The sequence below is a fragment of the Schistocerca piceifrons genome, chromosome 10, assembly GCF_021461385.2.
Source record: "Schistocerca piceifrons isolate TAMUIC-IGC-003096 chromosome 10, iqSchPice1.1, whole genome shotgun sequence".
Classification (NCBI taxonomy): domain Eukaryota; kingdom Metazoa; phylum Arthropoda; class Insecta; order Orthoptera; family Acrididae; genus Schistocerca; species Schistocerca piceifrons.
Window position 1 is genome coordinate 43020762 of NC_060147.1, and position 20802 is coordinate 43041563.

Consider the following 20802-nt stretch of genomic DNA (forward strand, 5'->3'; position numbering starts at 1 on the left):
TTTGATGTCCTCCTTGCTCCGTCCGTCATTGGTTATTTTACTGCCTAGGTAGCAGAATTCCTTAACTTCATTGACTTCGTGACCATCAATCCTGATGTTAAGTTTCTCGCTGTTCTCATTTCTACTACATCTCATTACCTTCATCTTTCTCCGATTTACTCTCAAACCATACTGTGTACTCATTAGAATGTTCATTCCGTTCAGCAGATCACTTAATTCTTCTTCACTTTCACTCAGGATAGCAATGTCATCAGCGAATCGTATCATTGATATCCTTTCACCTTGCATTTTAATTCCACTCCTGAACCTTTCTTTTATTTCCATCATTGCTTCCTCGATGTACAGATTGAAGAGTAGGGGCGAAAGGCTACAGCCTTGTCTTACACCCTTCTTAATACGAGCACTTCGTTCTTGATCGTCCACTCTTATTATTCTCTCCCTATAGCTTACCCCTACTTTTTTCAGAATCTCGAACAGCTTGCACCATTTTATATTGTCGAACGCTTTTTCCAGGTCGACAAATCCTATGAAAGTGTCTTGATTTTTCTTTAGCCTTGCTTCCATTATTAGCCGTAACGTCAGAATTGCCTCTCTCGTCCCTTTACTTTTCCTAAAGCCAAACTGATCGTCACCTAGCACATTCCCAATTTTCTTTTCCATTCTTCTGTATATTATTCTTGTAAGCAGCTTCGGTGCATGAGCTGTTAAGCTGATTGTGCGATAATTCTCGCACTTGTCAGCTCTTGCCGCCTTCGGAATTGTGTGGATGATGCTTTTCCGAAAGTCAGATGGTATATCGCCAGACTCATATATTCTACACACCAACGTGAATAGTCGGTTTGTTGCCAGTTCCCCCAATGATTTTAGAAATTCTGATGGAATGTTATCCATCCTTTCTGCCTTATTTGACCGTAAGTCTTCCAAAGCTCTTTCAAATTCCGATTCTAATACTGGATCCCCTATCTCTTCTAAATCGACTCATGTTTCTTCTTCTATCACATCAGACAAATCTTCACCCTCATAGAGGCTTTCAATGTATTCTTTCCACCTGTCTGCTCTCTCCTCTGCATTTAACAGTGGAATTCCCGTTGCACTCTTAATGTTACCACCGTTGCTTTTAATGTCTCCAAACGTTGTTTTGACTTTCCTGTATGCTGAGTCTGTCCTTCCGACAATCACATCTTTTTTGATGTCTTCACATTTTTCCTGCAGCCATTTCGTCTTAGCTTCCCTGCAGTTCCTATTTATTTCTTTCCTCAGCGATTTGTATTTCTGTACTGCTGATTTTCCCGGAACATGTTTGTACTTCCTCCTTTCATCAATCAACTGAAGTATTTCTTCTGTTACCCATGGTTTCTTCGCAGCTACCTTCTTTGTACCTACGTTTTCCTTCCCAACTTCTGTGATGGCCCTTTTTAGAGATGTCCATTCCTCTTCAACTGTACTGCCTACTGCGCTATTCCTTATTGCTGTATCTATAGCGTTAGAGAACTTCAAACGTATCTCGTCATTCCTTAGTACTTCCGTATCCCACTTCTTTGCGTATTGATTCTTCCTGACTAATGTCTTGAACTTCAGCCTACTCTTCATCACTACTATATTGTGATCTGAGTGTATATCTGCTCCAGGGTACGCCTTACAATCCAGTATCTGATTTCGGAATCTCTGTCTGACCATGATGTAATCTAATTGAAATCTGCCCGTATCTCCCTGTCTTTTCCAAGTATACCTCCTCCTCTTGTGATTCTTGAACAGGGTATTCGCTATTACTAGCTGAAACTTGTTACAGAACTCAATTAGTCTTTCTCCTCTTTCATTCCTTGTCCCAAGCCCATATTCTCCTGTAACCTTTTCTTCTACTCCTTCCCCAACAACTGCATTCCAGTCGCCCATGACTATTAGATTTTCGTCCCCCTTTACATACTGCATTACCCTTTCAATATCCTCATACACTTTCTCTATCTGTTCATCTTCAGCTTGCGACGTCGGCATGTATACCTGAACTATCGTTGTCGGTGTTGATCTGCTGTCGATTCTGATTAGAACAACCCGGTCACTGAACTGTTCACAGTAACACACCCTCTGCCCTGCCTTCCTATTCATAACGAATCCTACACCTGTTATACCATTTTCTGCTGCTGTTGATATTACCCGATACTCATCTGACCAGAAATCCTTGTCTTCCTTCCACTTCAGTTCACTGACCCCTACTATATATAGACTGAGCCTTTGCATTTCCCTTTTCAGATTTTCTAGTTTCCCTTCCACGTTCAAGCTTCTGACATTCCACGCCCCGACTCGTAGAACGTTATCCTTTTGTTGATTATTCAATCTCTTTCTCATGGTAACCTCCCCCTTGGCAGTTCCCTCCCGGAGATGCGAATAGGGGACTATTCCGGAATCTTTTGCCAATGGAGAGATCATCATGACACTTCTACAATTACAGGCCACATGTCCTGTGGATACACGTTACGTGTCTTTAAGTATATTTTAATCACAAGTGTATTTTCTGTAGTAATGAGAGAAAACCGGCCACCCAGCTATCATACCACCCAGGAACCACCAACATTAAAAGAGGGCACAGCCCTAACTATCACCACTGTTCTTCTTTTTTGTAAAGTCACCACGTGGTCTGGTGATGGCCAAGCGCCGGCCACTGTGGCCGAGCGGTTCTAGGCGCTACAGTCTGGAACCGCGCTACCGCTAAGGTCGCAAGTTCGAATCCTGCCTCGGGCATGGATGTGTGTGCTGTCCTTAGGTTAGTTAGGTTTAAGTAGTTCTAAATTCTAGGGGCCTGATGACGTCAGGAGTTAAGTCCCGTAGTGCTCAGAGCCATTTGAAACATTGTTTTGGTTCTAGGCGCTTCAGTCTGGAACCGCCCGACCATTACGGTCGCAGATTCCAATCCTGCCTCGGGCGTGGATGTATGCCATGTCCTTAGCTTAGTTAGGTTTAAGTAATCTATGGGACTGAGGACCTATGATGTTAAGTCTCATAGCGCTCAGAGCCATTTGGACCATATTTTACTATCTGATGTTTTCTACATGGCCATAACTATGCCGTGAATCGTGGACTATGCCTGTCAGCATTGACTGCCCGTTTTCGCATATGCAGGATTGGTGATGTCAGATTCTTCCAGCAGAACTTCAGACATCAGTCGAGTCCATGCCACGTCGTGTTGCGGCACTTCTGCGTGCTTGCGTGGACCCTATACGGTACTAGGCATGTGTACCAGTTTCTTTGGCTCTTCAGTGCATTAGCCAGCAAATGAAGTACATTTTGTTGTAATGTTGTCAGCACAGTGTCCACTCGCAACAATAGAAATTTCTGCTCTTGTACAGCTTACCTCCTCTGTAACTTATCACTCTGCAACAACATACTACGACTTTTTATTACGAGTATAGGTTGAAAACAATCGCTGTAAACTGACGCTATGTGTCAAATACACGATAAATTTTGACACCATGTCAAAAGTAGTAGCCACGACAAAAATACAACAAGAAGAAGATGAGGATTAACTGTCGGTAGTGAGGATATTATAGGTCAAGCCTGTAAAAGAAAAGCGAATTATCATGGAAAACATGGAATTTTCATGATGTGCCGAATGCTGCTTGATGTGAATATGACTGTAATACGGTGAAAAGTTGCGCAGTTCCATCAATAAATTATTTCTGGGAAAAAATAGTGGACGACCTCTGTTGCCAATTGCTTATCTACCAGTTTACATTTAATATAATTATTAACCAAATTTAATAATTTAAGTGCGGTCTTATATACTCGTCGAGAGCTTCAGTTGTATGTTAAAAGTTTAAAAGGGGAAGACAAGTATCACTATTTCGAACTTTGTATTTATCTGGAGATATCGTACCTTACAACACACCAGTGACTATTTCCTCCGGTATTTTAGAATGAGAGCACTTACCGACTTTGGAAAGTCGTTGACCATAACTTAAGATCGTTTCTAAACTATATCTCGCTTATATGCTTAAGGTCACATATTTACCTCATAAACTCATTCATAAAGTAGTCAGCTGTCTCAAGCCGTTTTATACAAGGCAGTTGGATTCTCTAATTTTCGGGAGCGTCCTTGAAAATCCTCTGGAATTTTATCAGTGTTACTCGGGTTCACAGTGTATTTTAATTTCTGACATAAATGTAGGCGCCGCGCGGGATTAGCCGAGCGGTCTTTGGCGCTGCAGACACGGACTGTGCGGCTGGTCCCGGCGGAGGTTCGATTCCTCCCTCGGGCATGGGTGTGTGTGTTTGTCCTTAGGATAATTTAGGTTAAGTAGTGTGTAAGCTTATGGACTGATGACCTTAGCAGTTAAGTCCCGCAAGATTTCACAAACATTTTTTGAACGTAAATGTAAACATGTTCATTTTTCTTGTGCACCCTTCGGGAGTGAAACGGTAGAGATGTAATCTAAAGATGATTCGTTGAAGCCTCTGCGAGAAGCGTAGAATAGTCGCCGGCCGGAGTGGCCGTGCGGTTCTAGACGCTACAGTCTGGAGCCGAACGGACGCTACGGTCGTAGGTTCGAATCCTGCCTCGGGCATGGATGTGTGTGATGTCCTTAGGTTAGTTAGGTTTAAGTAGTTCTAAGTTCTAGGCGACTGATGACTTCAGAAGTTAAGTCGCATACTGCTCAGAGCCATTAGAACTGTTTTTGTAGAATAGTCATGCAGATGTAGAAGTAAGTCTTATAAAGCTTTTATGAATATATTTGTCTATGGTGTAGCCTTGTATGCAACTGAAACATGGACGACATGCACCACATACGGGAAGAGGATACTATTGGTGCTACAGAATGTTGCAGCAGATGACACAGGTATATCAGATTCCTAAGGAACGGGTACTGTGTCAAGTCGAAGAGAAAATAATTGACGAACTATATGAAAGGCAACTGTTTATAGAATTAATCCTGATGAATAGACAAATATATACACTCCTGGAAATGGAAAAAAGAACACATTGACACCGGTGTGTCAGACCCACCATACTTGCTCCGGACACTGCGAGAGGGCTGTACAAGCAATGATCACACGCACGGAACAGCGGACACACCAGGAACCGCAGTGTTGGCCGTCGAATGGCGCAAGCTGCGCAGCATTTGTGCACCGCCGCCGTCAGTGTCAGCCAGTTTGCCGTGGCATACGGAGCTCCATCGCAGTCTTTAACACTGGTAGCATGCCGCGACAGCGTGGACGTGAACCGTATGTGCAGTTGACGGACTTTGAGCGAGGGCGTATAGTGGGCATGCGGGAGGCCGGGTGGACGTACCGCCGAATTGCTCAACACGTGGGGCGTGAGGTCTCCACAGTACATCGATGTTGTCGCCAGTGGTCGGCGGAAGGTGCACGTGCCCGTCGACCTGGGACCGGACCGCAGCGACGCACGGATGCATGCCAAGACCGTAGGATCCTACGCAGTGCCGTAGTGGACCGCACCGCCACTTCCCAGCAAATTAGGGACACTGTTGCTCCTGGGGTATCGGCGAGTACCATTCGCAACCGTCTCCATGAAGCTGGGCTACGGTCCCGCACACCGTTAGGCCGTCTTCCGCTCACGCCCCAACATCGTGCAGCCCGCCTCCAGTGGTGTCGCGACAGGCGTGAATGGAGGGACGAATGGAGACGTGTCGTCTTCAGCGATGAGAGTCGCTTCTGCCTTGGTGCCAATGATGGTCGTATGCGTGTTTGGCGCCGTGCAGGTGAGCGCCACAATCAGGACTGCATACGACCGAGGCACACAGGACCAACACCCGGCATCATGGTGTGGGGAGCGATCTCCTACACTGGCCGTACACCACTGGTGATCGTCGAGGGGACACTGAATAGTGCACGGTACATCCAAACCGTCATCGAACCCATCGTTCTACCATTCCTAGACCGGCAAGGGAACTTGCTGTTCCAACAGGACAATGCACGTCCGCATGTATCCCGTGCCACCCAACGTGCTCTAGAAGGTGTAAGTCAACTACCCTGGCCAGCAAGATCTCCGGATCTGTCCCCCATTGAGCATGTTTGGGACTGGATGAAGCGTCGTCTCACGCGGTCTGCACGTCCAGCACGAACGCTGGTCCAACTGAGGCGCCAAATGGAAATGGCATGGCAAGCCGTTCCACAGGACTACATCCAGCATCTCTACGATCGTCTCCATGGGAGAATAGCAGCCTGCATTGCTGCGAAAGGTTGATATACACTGTGCTAGTGCCGACATTGTGCATGCTCTGTTGCCTGTGTCTATGTGCCTGTGGTTCTGTCAGTGTGATCATGTGATGTATCAGACCCCAGGAATGTGTCAATAAAGTTTCCCCTTCCTGGGACAATAAATTCACGGTGTTCTTATTTCAATTTCCAGGAGTGTATTTAAATATTTATCAAAAGACTGCTCCTATACACCATGACCTGCACTAGAACGGGTTTTCGGATTTATAACCCATCGTCAGCGACATCTGATACAGAGGAAGAATCAACTATGTCTGCATAGATTTCTATAAAATCATAATTGTACATATGTAGCAGTAATGTAAGTCTACTTGTATAGCAATGACTTGCTTGTCAGTTAATACGACAGGGTCTGAAATGTGTCCTATAGCATTGTACACAGTTTGTTAAGTACGTTACTGTTGTAAATTTTAGGCGTTGACAATTCTTGATAATGTTTGACGTAAGTGTCATATAGAGCAGATGTGTAACCGACGGGTCAAGTAGGGTACTTTGCCTCTCTTTTGTTATGTATAAGAACATATTTACATTTATGTCTGTGACATGCACTCGTATAGGCCTAACTACGTAAATTACAGTTTTTGGCAATTTGCTTGTGAAGACGGAATGTAAAGAAGGAAAAAGATTGCATAGTCATCCAACATATCACGCCAAATTAGACAGTTGTGATGTGCAGGAGACAGAGCTCAAGCCAAAATTATTCGTTAAAACGCTATTGAAATTCTGTATGTATATGTTATACTGTAACTGTTTGTTGATTAAATAAATTGTCTGGTTGTTTTGTTGTACGGGTGTACATTTCAGTTTCTTCTAAAATATTTAATAATCTGGCTTTTTCTCATTTTTTGGAGAATGACGATGTTTTTGTTAATGTCATTAGCTGAGTGCTTGTATTCCCTTAAATGATCACTCAATGCTGAGGGATTTACGTAATTCACATTAGCATGTCCTCTAAATCTTGTTTTGAAGTTTCTCTCATTTATCATAATCGTTACATGTTACTTTATACACTACTGACATGTTGTGTGATATCTTATCGATATCGTTTATACGACGTGATGTTGCATTGTTATCTGTCCTGAAGCCGATTTGCAGTCTAGTTTCTTGAAAAATTTTGTCAGAAATGCGACACTAGTATGGTAAAGTTATAAACCTACCTTTGTCTACTTGATTGCTCTTTTCTAATGTGATCTGATATCTGCTCTTACTACGTTGCTTCGTTTGGCATTTTTTAATTTTTTGCATGGACAATAATTTCATAACTAGTTTCGGGCCATAGCCACTGTGAGATGCTACATGTCAACTGCGGAGCGGAAATATACCTCTTTATAGGATCGCGGATGGTAACAACTGCTGTAAATTATGCTGTCATATGTAGTGGGTTTCCGGAATACGTGGGTATCTCTTTCTCTGTTAACCGTCAGGTAACTGTAATTTACCTAATTATATGAGCACTTGTCACATGCACATGTAAATACGATCATAGAAGTAGCATAAGAAGGTAATGTAGACTGCCTGACCTGTCTGCTCTATATGACAGTTGTGTCAACTATTATCAAGAACTGTCACAGACTAATATTTGACAACAGTAACATACATGACAAAGTGTGTATTATGATACCGGACATATTTCAGATCCTGTCGTATTAATTGACAAGCATGCCATTGCTATAGAAGTGCATAATGTAAGTAGACTTATATTGCTTAATATTATATTGTTACTGGTTTTTAAATATAAAATGCGTCGTCATACAAACAGCTTTCGTCCATTACGAACACTATAACTTTTATACATATTACCTTTAGCTAAAATAAACAGAATCTACTCTCACTGATATTCCATATCATATTAACGTTAAAACAGAAATAAATTAACAGTTCATTTTAATGTTTGTTATTATTTAAAATTAAATTTAAATATAATGCTTACGGTCATACAAACAGCTGTATCTCATTGCAGATACAATAACTCTGTATTATTGACTCCTGGGCATTCAGGTTAAGTGCTATCTTGATTAAAATATTTGCTATAAACTGATTGTTTCATACGTTAATGTACGAACTGAAATAGATGAAATAGAATAGAATTAATAGAGATAAGACACCAGATCACTTGAAGTTGTTATTGTAGTACTTTATTTATTTATTTTATTTTGTGCTTTCATGTTATCGCCAGTCGGAATAAAATATTTGCCGTTATATCGACTTTAATACATGCAAAAAAAGGACAAATTACACCTCTGTGCAAAGTAGGCCTATACCATAACTTTTTGTCAAAATCTTTGTTATAAGCAACGGTCGTACAAGCGCGTGCTGGATGCTGGCAAAGTTTCGCTGTAAGAGTCTAAATTAATATAGATTGTGTAAAAGTGTGTGAAGTGACATATACCAACTGGCCAGCAAAATGGAAGCAGATAGGTGGACACTAACGGAAAAAATCCGCCCATACTGTCGCTGTAAGTAAAAAAAAATAGTTTACATCCATATCTGCAGATGAAAAATACTGGGGCTACGGAAGTGGCCGATTTCACCCGTCTGCTTTGACCCATAACGTGATCAATATGGAAGAAATGGCTATTCTAAGCGTTTGCAGTATGGTGCCTATGATGTCACTATATACACACGGCAACACGAAAATACGTATAAATAAGACAATAACATCTCCTTCCAAAAATACAATCAAACTAACGGGACAACTGCTGGAAATTGGGGGTTTTAGATAGTGGACAAGCTAAATATAACAGTAAAAAAACACACCAAGATGCCAAAACACACAAAACGACGAACAAAAAACAATAATTACAAAATCTACAGGATTCGGACTTTTCCCTTGATCTATATACGTCAACCGCAGTTGACGAAACCAAAACAGCAATGCCTACAGCAAAAGCTACGAAAACTGGAAAGAGACATTTCCCTTGACCACAGCTGACGATACCAAAACACCAATTCCTAAATATAAAACTACGAAAATTGCAATCAGTCATTTCCCTTGACCTATATAGGTCAACGACATCTATTGATACGAAAAATCCAACACCTACAACTACGCAAAACAAAACCAACACCACAACGCCTCAAAAAGTCAAAAATCAAACATCCCTACCTAAATTAAAACACATTCAATACACAATAAATACACAAACCATTACAACTCGAGAAAAACAGTCCCAAAAAAACAATTACTTACCACCAACAAATTTCGGTGCTTCAAAGTAGGTCGGCCATCTCTCTCTCTCTCTCTCTCACTCTCTCTCTCCCCCCCCCCCCCAACACACAGACACACACACATACAGAGAGAGAGAGAGAGAGAGAGAGAGAGAGAGAGAGAGAGACGAACACATGGCGCCATCAAACACAACGAGACGACATCTACAAACACAACCAACTCATAAACTCCGCGCCGTACTGGCGTCACACACGAAAACACCCTTACGTCATGGGGTCAAAGCAGACGGGTGGAATCGGACGCTTCCGTTAACCCATCATGGCGCTACATTAAAGCGTGTTCCATCCTCTTCGACGAGAGATGTCTACTGGTGCTAAGAGTAAGCCATAATTTCTGAGAATGTACCACTGGAGCGCAGGATTGTGTTACGTTGAAACATGGAATGTGGGGAAACCGGATCAGAAGAGAGTCGAAGGGTTTGAGATGCAGTTCTACAGAGCAGTGTTGAAAATTACATGGACTGATAAGACAAGGAATCCGAAAATAGTCCGCAGAATCGGGGAGAGAACGAGTATATTGAAACCACTGACACGAAGAAGGGACAGGGTGATAGGACATTTGTTAAGACAACACGGAATAATTTCCATGCTACTAGAAGGAGGTGAAGAGCGTAAAAAATTTAGAGAAACACAAACTGGAATACACCCAGCAAGTAATTGAGGATGTAGGTTACAATTGCTACTCTGAAATGAGAACGCTAGGACAAGAGAGGAACTCGTGATGGGCCACATCAGACCAGCCAGAAGACTGATGACCGAAAAAAAAAGAAATCCAAAAATAAGAAAAGGCCTTTGTGTATCAAGAAATCCATCATATGGGATTCGTGAGCTTACGACAAACCTTTGACCGATGAAAAGCGCCGTTTATTCCAGAACATTTTATAATACACTACTGGCCATTAAATTTGCCACACCACGAAGATGACGTGCTACAGACACGAAATTTAACCGACACGAAAAAGATGCTGTGATATGCAAATGATTAGCTTTACAGAGCATTCACACAACGTTGGCACCGGTGGCGACACCTACAACGTGCTGACATGAGGAAAGTTTCCAACCGATTTCTCATACATAAACAGCAGTTGACCGGCGTTGCCTAGTGAAACGTTGTTGTGATGCCTCGTGTAAGGAGGAGAAATGCGTACCATCACGTTTCTGACCTTGATAAAGGTCGGATTGTAGCCTATGGCGATTGCGGTTTATCGTAGCGCGACATTGCTGCTCGCGTTGGTCGAGATCCAATGACTGTTAGCGGGATATGGAATCGGTGGGTTCTGGAGGGTAATACGGAACGCCGTGCTGGATCTCAACGGCCTCGTATCACTAGCAGTCGAGATGACAGGCATCTTATCCGCATGGCTGTAACGGATCGTGCAGCCACGTCTCGATCCCTGTGTCAACAGGTGGGGACGTTTGCAAGACAACAACCGTCTGCACGAACAGTTCGACGACGTTTGCAGCAGCACGGACTATCAGCTCTGAGACCGTGGCTGCGGTTACCCTTGACGCTGCATCAGAGACAGGAGCGCCTGCGGTGGTGTGCTTCACGACGAACCTGGGTGCACGAATGGCAAAACATCATTTTTTCGGATGAATCCAGGTTCTGTTTACAGCAACATGACGGTCGCATCCGTGTTTGGCGACATCGCGGTGAACGCACATTGGAAGCGTGTATTCGTCATCGCCATACAGGCGTATCACCCGGCGTGATGGTATGGGGTGCCACTGGTCACACGTCTCGGTCACCTCTTGGTCGTATTGACGGCACTTTCAACAGTCGACGTTACATTTCAGATGTGTCACAACCTGTGGCTCTACCCTTCATTCGATCCCTGAGAAAACCCTACATTTCAGCAGGATAATGCAAGATCGCACGTTGCAGGTCCTGTACGGGCCTTTCTGGATACAGAAAATTTTCTACTGCTGCCCTGGCCAGCACGTTCGCCAGATCTCTCACCAACTCAAAACGTCTGGTCAATGGTGGCCGAGCGACTGGCTCGTCACAATACGCCAGTCACTACTCTTGATGAACTATGGTATCGTGTTGAAGCTGCATGGGCAGCTGTACCTGTACACGCCATCCAAGCTCTGTTTGACTCAAAGTCCAGGCGTATCAAGGCCGTTATTACGGCCAGAGGTGGTTGTTCTGGGTACTGATTTCTCAGGATCTATGCACCCAAATTTCGTGAGAATGTAATAACATGTCGTTTCTAGTATAATATATTTGCCCAATGAATACCTGTTTATCATCTGCATTTCTTCTTGGTGTAGCAATTGTAATGGCCAGTAGTGTAAATAAAAGTAAGGTATTTCCAAATCGTAAATTTTTGTCCTCTGTGCATATACTCATAGCTTATGCTTTGAAAGATCTGTTACACAACGTGTTCTGTAAAGTTATGCAGGAAATATGACACGATCGAATTTGTTGCAATAAAAAAAAGAGTTACAGCAATTTGGTGCAGTTTCAATTGGAAACTTTGCTCCCTGATTGGATTTTTAATTAATTACCCCGCCGTTCTGCTGTTTCACGTCGGGAGCAAGCCATTCAAATTTTTTTCACCTGCCATTTTAGTTTAGTGAGTGCATCGTAGAAACCACCCGTATCTCGCTCACGTTCCCGTCCTGTCTCGATTCACCCTCGATCGCTCCCCACCCACACTCCCCCCCCCCCCCCCCCAGCGAACCCCCCTCTACCACTCCTCACCCCTCATCCCTCAACCCACATCCTCCGCATTCGCAGTTCATTGCTATGAACGTGCACTACATTTTCGGAAGGACAGCTTCAATTTGCCCCTGTTATTTTTTAATTAAAGCCTTGCGCCTTTTATAATACGCTGCTACGGGGCAAAACTGTGGGGAGTAATTAATTTGGTTCGAGCAGTGGCAGTAAATGATTGCATGCCAAGAAGCCTTCAGGCGTAGAAAAAGCATATTGTTAACATCAATCGAAATGTATAATAGCTTTCATAACTTATTTCATTTATTCATTTAACCTGCCGAAATTAGTACCGACAACAAGCACCCTTTCATATGCGGGGTGACTCTCGTAAGATGTAACACTCCTTTTATTCGTATTGTGTGATTCGCTGTTATTAACGGCATCCGGAAGCGCTTAAAAAGACGAGTACAGCGATAAAATGGTTATTAATGTTGACGTGGAAAGTCCCCCCAGAAGAACTCGAGCAGTGTGTTAAAATTGCAAAGCAATGTATCCAGCGTCAGCTTTTGCAGTGTAAACACCTCCAAGCACAGCTCTCGTGGGAGAACTTCGGTGGGCGTGAAGAATAGGCAAAATAAAGCAGTACATATTATACTGGATGTGCCAAAAATTGACTTTTACCTTGCCCTGAATGGTAATTTACCATATTAGATTTAGAAACGATGGTGTATACAAAATGTTTCTCGTATAAGACTCTACATTCAATTAACGCCCTTGAAAACAGTAGATAAACTTTTGTAATAATGTGAAATTCTGCAAAACATCCCACCACCTTCAGTTAATTTTGAGCAATAAAAACATACATGCATGTGTAACAATCTTAGTTCCTGAAATACCGTTTTTGGAAAATAAACCGAGTATTTTCAGCAAACTTGTTTAAAATATCTAAATATTCATTAATATTCTAATTATTTATTTTACTTGCATTTGTTTTGTGTTTTAACTTGTCAGTTTAAATTCTTACATTCATGATTCCTTTGTTTTTCACATTACTGTTTCATGTACACATATTTTGCTAATTGAAAGCTATATGTACCTTATTATTATGATACAAAATCATTGCAATAATGATAATCTGTAAAGATATGCTCAAACCAAAACGTTTATTCATACCACGTACATAAAATGAATGAAATTCATTCACATAGGACACATGACGGAGAACACAACATAAAACAAAATATCCTATTGTGCGTCACGCATATTTCAGTACATTGGGATGCAGCCGGATCCGATCAACATTCTGCCACGACGTTTCGGCCCAGAGACGTCCGGCTATCCTCAAGTGAGCAGACGAAGTACAGAAGAGGCTTGACGCAGTCATGGTATTTATAGCGAAAACCGCGCATGCGAATCATACTGGCGGTTTACGGAGCATGCGTTAATGGGTGACATGCGCGAGGCAGCCAAGCTGTGTGTGCTGCCCTCAGTGGTGAAGTAAGAACAAACTAATTGCTGAGTATCGACTGAGCATGTCGATTCCGTTGTGATCGCATAATTTTAATAATTGAATTACAATTTTTATCCAGCTCAAAGCCGTTATTACGATTCATTAAATTATCAGCAAACAGGATTTCAGCGGATTCTTTAATTACAGAGTCCCAGAAGCTGGAAAGCGGTGCTCAGATTTTGGTATTATTGTATTCCATTGAATGTCCCATGGACATTTTAAAGGTTTCCGCAGACGGGTGTCTCTTTCTTCTTCTACGCAGCTTTCCTGTGCCGTTCGTGTCGCCTATCCTATACAGGGTGGTCCATTGTAAGTGACCGGGCCAAATATCTCACAAAATAACCGTCAAACGAAAAAACTACAAAGAACGAAACTTGTCTAGCCTGAAGGGGGAAACCAGATGGCGCTATGGTTGGCCCGCCATATGGCGCTGCCATAGGTCAAACGGACATCAACTGCGTTTTTTTAAACAGGAACCCCCACTTTTTATTACATATTCGTGTAGTACGTAAAGAAATATGAATGTTTTAGTTGGACCACTTTTTTCGCATTCTGACAGATGGCGCTGTAATAGCAACAAACGTATAAGTACGCGGTATCACGTAACATTGCGTCAGTCCCGACGGAATTTGCTTCGTGATACATTAACCGTGCTAAAAGGGACCGTTTACCAATTGCGGAAAAGGTCGATATCGTGTTGATGTATGGCTATTGTGATTAAAATGCCCAACAGGCGTGTGCTATGTATGCTGCTCGGTATCCTGGACGACATCATCCAAGTGTCCGGATCGTTCGCCGGATAGTGCGGTTGAAGCGGCATTGAATAGCATATTTCATGACAGGTTGATTGTTCGTCGAAGCACCATACCTCGGCCCTCACGTTCACCGGATCTGACGTCCCCCGATTTCTTTCTGTGGGGAAAGTTGGAGGATATTTGCTATCTCGATCCACTGACAACGACTGACAACATGCGTCAGCGCATTGTCAATGCATGTGCGAACATTACGGAAGGCGAACTACTCGCTGTTGAGAGGAATGTCGTTACACGTATTGCAAAATGCACTGAGGTTGACGGACATCATTTTGAGTATTGATTGTATTAATGTGGTATTTTCAGGTAATCACGCTGTAACAGCATGCGTTCTCAGAAATGATAAGTTCACAAAGGTACATGTGTCACATCGGAACAACCGAAATAAAATGTTGAAACGTGCCTACGTTCTGTATTTTAATTTAAAAAACCTACCTGTTACCAACTGTTCGTCTAAAATTATGAGCCATTTGTTTGTGATTATTACAGCGCCATCTATGACCAAGTGGAAAAAGTGGTCCCACTAAAATATTCATATTTCTCTACGTACTACACGAATATGTAATAAAATATGGGCGTTCGTATTTTTAAAAAACGCAGTTGATATCCGTTTGACTTATGGCAGCGCCTTCTAGCGGGGCAACCATAGCGCCATCTGGTTTCCCCCTTCAAACTAGACGAGTTTAGTTCTTTGTAGTTGTTTCTTTTGATGCTTATTTCGTGAGATATTTGGCCCGGTCACTATCAATGAACCACCTTGTATATGCAGAGCCACACTCACAGGGAACTTTATAAACACCCGCCTTCCTCAATCGTAAATCGTCTTTAACGATTCCGACTAAGGCCCTGATCTTTGCTGGTGGACGGAAGATGACATTAATATTATTCTCCCTTGTCTGCTCTGTAAAGTAGGACGGATGGTGATCTGTGTCATCTCTGCCGAAAGAGCACAATGCTGGTGCACGTAAAAGTGTTACGGAGGTTACTGACCGTGGCATATTATTGAACCTGCAGCTCCTCGGGATACCAACCTTATGGGTATGCAAGTTGACCCTACCACATCGTCAGTTACGTTTGCAGTGGGCACGGGACCACCGGGACACGACCGTCGATCTATGAAAACGTGTCGGCTCTTCAGGTGAATCACGTTTTTGCCACATTAGGTCGATGGTCGTCTCCACAAACGCCGTCATCGAGGGGAACGGCGGCTCGAAACGCGCGGCTCGCTATCGACGCGGGCTGGTGGGAGCAGTATCATGCTGTGGGAGACATTCTTGCATGGGACCTGTGGCAGTAACCGATGACACGCTGACAGCTGCGAAACCCCTGTATCCCTTCATGCTCGATGTCTTCCCCCAATGGTGATGTCATGTTTCAGCAGTATAATTATCTGTGTCTCGAAGCTGCAACCACGCCACAGTGATTTGTGGAGTGTTGTAGTGAACTCACGATTGACGTGTCGGCGACAAAATTTGCCTGATGTAGATCCTACGTTATCCATCTGAGTCTCTATCAGGAGCCATCACCGCGTACGCAGATTAGCGGTCCGTTATTTGCGCGTATTACGTCACCTGCGCGTAGACAAGTAATGGCACGTACCTCCACAAACCTACCTGTCGGATCCCTGATAGGCAGAATCAGTGGTGCATTTCGTTCCAAAGACGGACGAATAGCCTATTAATCAGGATGATCTCAATGTTTAGGCCGATCAGTGTATGTCATTTCACGAGAAGCATGTTGGATAAATTAGAATCTTTGATGACCGGTTTTTGAACATCGGCTCTCAGAATTTTATGACATAGGCTCCAAATAATGCACGTCGTTAATGTAGCATATAGCAATACAAGCTGCGGGGCATTTCCAATGCATCCAGAATGAGATTTTGACTCTGCAGCGGAGTGTGCGCTCATATGAAATTTCCTCGCAGATTAAAACTATGTGCCGGACCGAGACTCGAACTCGGGTCCTTTGCCTTTCGCGGGCAAGCGCTCTACCATCTAAGCTACCCAAGCACGACACACGCCCCGTCCTCACAGCTTACGGTACTTCTGCCAGTACCTCATCTCCTACATTTCAAACTTTGCAGAAGCTCTCCTTCGCAGGAGAGCTTCTGTAAAGTTTGGAAGGTAGAAGACGAGGTACTGGCAGAAGTAAAGCTGTGAGGACGGGGCGTGCTTGGGTAGCTCAGATGGCAGAGCACTTGCCTGCGAAAGTTCGAGTCTCGGTCCGGCACACAGTTGTTTTAATCTACCAGGAAGTTTCATTTCTAATGCAGTTTGCTCGGCATTTTTGTAGCACCTTCACGCTGATTATACGAATTCGTGAAAAACAACATCACTCCTCACTGAATATTCTCTATATTTTCAGTGAATTCAGTATGGTAAGGGTCCCACGCCATAGAACAGTATCCAACCTCTCTAGGCAATCTCTTCCTGGTATTTTGCCCAAACTTTACATCACTCTCTGCGGTTGCCAACTCCTGATAGTGAATAGCGTAGACGAATTAAATAAGGTGACCCTTGTAGAATTAAATCAAAAAATGAGACACTAGATGTAATGGATGAAATTTGTTCATTGCAGAGCAAAGTAACTGACGATGACAGAAGTAGAGAGGATTCAGAGGCAAGCAATATGAAAATCATTTCTGAAAAGTAGCAGTTTATTAACGGGATTACAGCTTTTTCCCAATGTTATTCAATCTGAGCAAAAATCGAATGACACCGTAGAGAAGCTGGGAAAGGGTATTAAAATTCAGACAGATGAGTCTTAAGAAAAGTAAAACAAGGATGTTTGAATGTCATTAGGTGATGGTAAGGTAATTAGGTTTGGAAATGAGGCCCTAAAAGTAGTATATCAATTTTTTTGTTTGGACAGAAAAGTAAAACGGTGGTCGAAGTAGAGAGATTTGCAGAATCCAACAAAAGTAGGTGACACAAATAAGTGTTTCTAAATTTATTTTAAATTCCGAATTTCATATCTTTAGCTTGCCCATAATGCAAACCTCTGAATCGAAGGGTTCTGTTATATACAGAAGATTGTAATTTTGATAATATTTCGAATGTCACGTGGAAAAGTAAATCTTCAGTAGCATCTGAGTAATAGTGGCCAACATCTCTGCCAGAGAGGTTGTGCTGCGAGAGATTGTTAGAAGAACCTTTGCTTGTTAGTGGAGTGCAGTCTTAGACATAGAGAGGAGGAGTCGAGCTGTATCTTGTAGTAAGATGTGTTCAAGCCGTGCGGTGTGCTGGCAATAATTTTCTTACATTACTTTTTATTTATTGAGAGATATTTTGTAAATTCATTCAGAAAACTTCAAAAGGTACTCTAATAGCACGTTTGCCGACACATCGAAGTGCAGTAATTAATTTGCTCACGGATTTAGAATTGGAGATTTTTGTGATAATCTAACAATGTGTGAGCACTGATTCTTCTTCAAGAAAGTAACGAGAATTTATTCAGGTTTTGCCACTATTGATGTAATGTGAATTTTTAATGTTTCAAGCGTTAAAATATTTCGTCTTAGAGACGTAAAATTTTGATAATACAGTTAGTGTGTTGTTTTCTCTATCAATCAGCACTCGTCTCTTTATTTCAAGTTTCACATATATAATTTTACTATTCCGGGTTTTTAAGTAACAGAACTGGCGATGATCTACATCTACATCTACATATATACTCCGCTAGCCACCGAGCGGTGTGTGGCGGAGGGCACAATTCGCGACAAAATCATATTTCCCCCGTCTGTTCCACACGCGGATCGCGCGAGGCAAAAACGACTGTCTGAACGCCTCAGTACGAGCTCTAATTTCCCTTATCTTTGAATGCTGGTCATTGAGCGATTTGAAAGTTGGTGGTAATAATATATGCTCTACATCCTCGGCGAAGATCGGATTTCGGAATTTAGTGAGCAGCCCCTTCCGTTTAGCGCGTCGTCTATCTGCAAGTGTGTCCCACTTCAAACTGTCTATGAGATTTGCAACACTCTCGCGATGGCTAAATGTACCAGTTACGAATCTTTCCGCTCTTCTTTGGACCTTCTCAATCTCTTGAATCAGACCCAACTGTTAAGGGTGCCAACCAGACGAACAATACTCTAAGACTGAACGAACTAACGTACTGTAAGCGATTTCCTTTGTCGAAGGACTGCATAGCTTCAGGATTCTACCAATAAACCGCAATCTAGAGTTCGCCTTGCCCGTTACTTGTGTAATCTGATCATTCCATTTGAGATCATTTCGAATAGTCACACCCAGATACTTGACGGCTGTTACCGCTACCAAAGATTGGACATTTATTTTGTACTCGTACATTTATGGGGATTTTCGCCTTGTTATACGCAATAGGCTACACTTACTGATATTGAGAGATAACTGCCAGTCATTACACCACGCATTTATTTTCTGCAAATGCTTATTGATTTGTTCACAACTTTCGTGTGATACTACTTTCCTGTAGGCTACAGCATCATCGGCAAACAGTCTCGCTGTGAATGCCATCAACCAGATCATTTATGTAAATCGAGTAAATGATCATAGCAGCAGTGAGATTTATTAGCAGCGAAGTGTTGTGGATGTGGCTACACTTTAAAGCTCGTATTGCACATCACGTTGGCAGTAGTTTCAATTTTTTTATTTTTGACTGGCGTAGCAGCAGCAGCCGCATTAGTTTGGAGACGGGAGCGCAGCATTTATTCATTGCACAAACAGGCAGGCCATTTATAATTTACATGTGATACATTTAACATTTCAGCGGTGACATACTTCTCACATGGGACATATTTTTGGTAGTTATTTATAATTCATATTTTCGTCGTGCCAACGGCCTTGCCGCAGTGTAACACCGGCGCCCGTCAGATCACCGAAGTCAAGCGCTGTAGCACTGGGTTAGCACTTGGATGGGTGACCATCATGTCTGCCGAGCACTGTTGGCAAGCGGGGTGCACTCAGCCCTTGTGAGACAAACTGAGGAGCTGCTTGGTCGGGAAGTAGCGGCTCCGGTCTCGTGTGCTGACCACAGTAGGCCGAGGTGGCCGAGCGGTTCTAGACGCTACAGTCTGGAACCGCGCGGTCGCTACGGTCGCAGGTTCCAATCCTGCCTCGGGCATGGGTGTCTGTGATGTCCTTAGGTTAGTTAGGTTGAAGTAATTCTAAGTTCTAGGGGGACTGATGACCACAGCAGTTAAGTCCCATAGTGCTCAGAGCCATTTGAACCATTTTGCTGACCACATGCCCCTCCGTATCAGCATCCAGTGACGCCTTTGGGCTGAGGATGACACGGCGGCCGGTCGGTACCGTCGGTCCTTTCAAGACCTGTTCAGACGGAGAGTTTTACTCGTAGTCAGACTGCTAGCATTATTGCTAACAGGAGAGCTTTCATAAATTTAACAGAACAGACTGTACTCTCGCCATGAGCGTTGCGGTAACACAGTTTAATATTGCATTTCCGATTAACTTTTGCATTACTGAACACTTTTCAAGAGTTTCGGAATTACCTACGAACTTAAATACGAGCTTAACTGTTCCTCTAATCAAAATTTCAGTGTCATATTACCATACAGACAAAATACCAGTGAACGGGACTATACACTACCGTAAACCAAAAACTAATTAGGTACTATCAAGAAAGATAATATTTGTTGAAATAAATGATGACTAACTGAAACCCTCAGCTGCCGACAGGTGTTGTTGATATACCTTGATGTGGACAGCTGAAAATGTGTGCCCCGACCGGGACTCGAACCCGGGATCTCCTGCTTACATGGCAGACGCTCTATCCATCCGACCAACCGAGGACACAGATGAATAGCGCGACTGCAGGGACTTATCCCTTGCACGCTTCCCGTGAGACCCACATTCCCAACTGTCCACAATTCTACATATGTATCGTACCTTATAGACATTTGCCCACCCACTCATTACTCGCGCACGCTTTGGCGATTCCCGTTAGAGTTTGGGCAACCTCTGCGCATTCGCACAGACGAAGGTCAATGGCTGGATAGCCTTTAACTATATATGAGTGGGTGGGCAAATGTCTATAAGGTACAATACATATGTAGAATTGTGGAAAGTTGAGAATGTGAGTCTCACGGGAAGCGTGCAAGGGATAAGTCCCTGCAGTCGCGCTATTTATCTGTGTCCTCGGTGGCTCAGATGGATAGAGCGTCTGCTATGTAAGCAGGAGATCCCGGATTCGAGTCCCGGTCGGGGTACACATTTTCAGCTGTCCACATCGAGGAATATCAACATCACCTGTCGGCAGCTGAGGGTTTCAGTTAGTCATCATTTATTCCAGGGAAAAGCTGCACAGTCATCAACAGTAACTGTTCTTTCGAGAACAGTTATTGTCTTCGTATATAATATTTG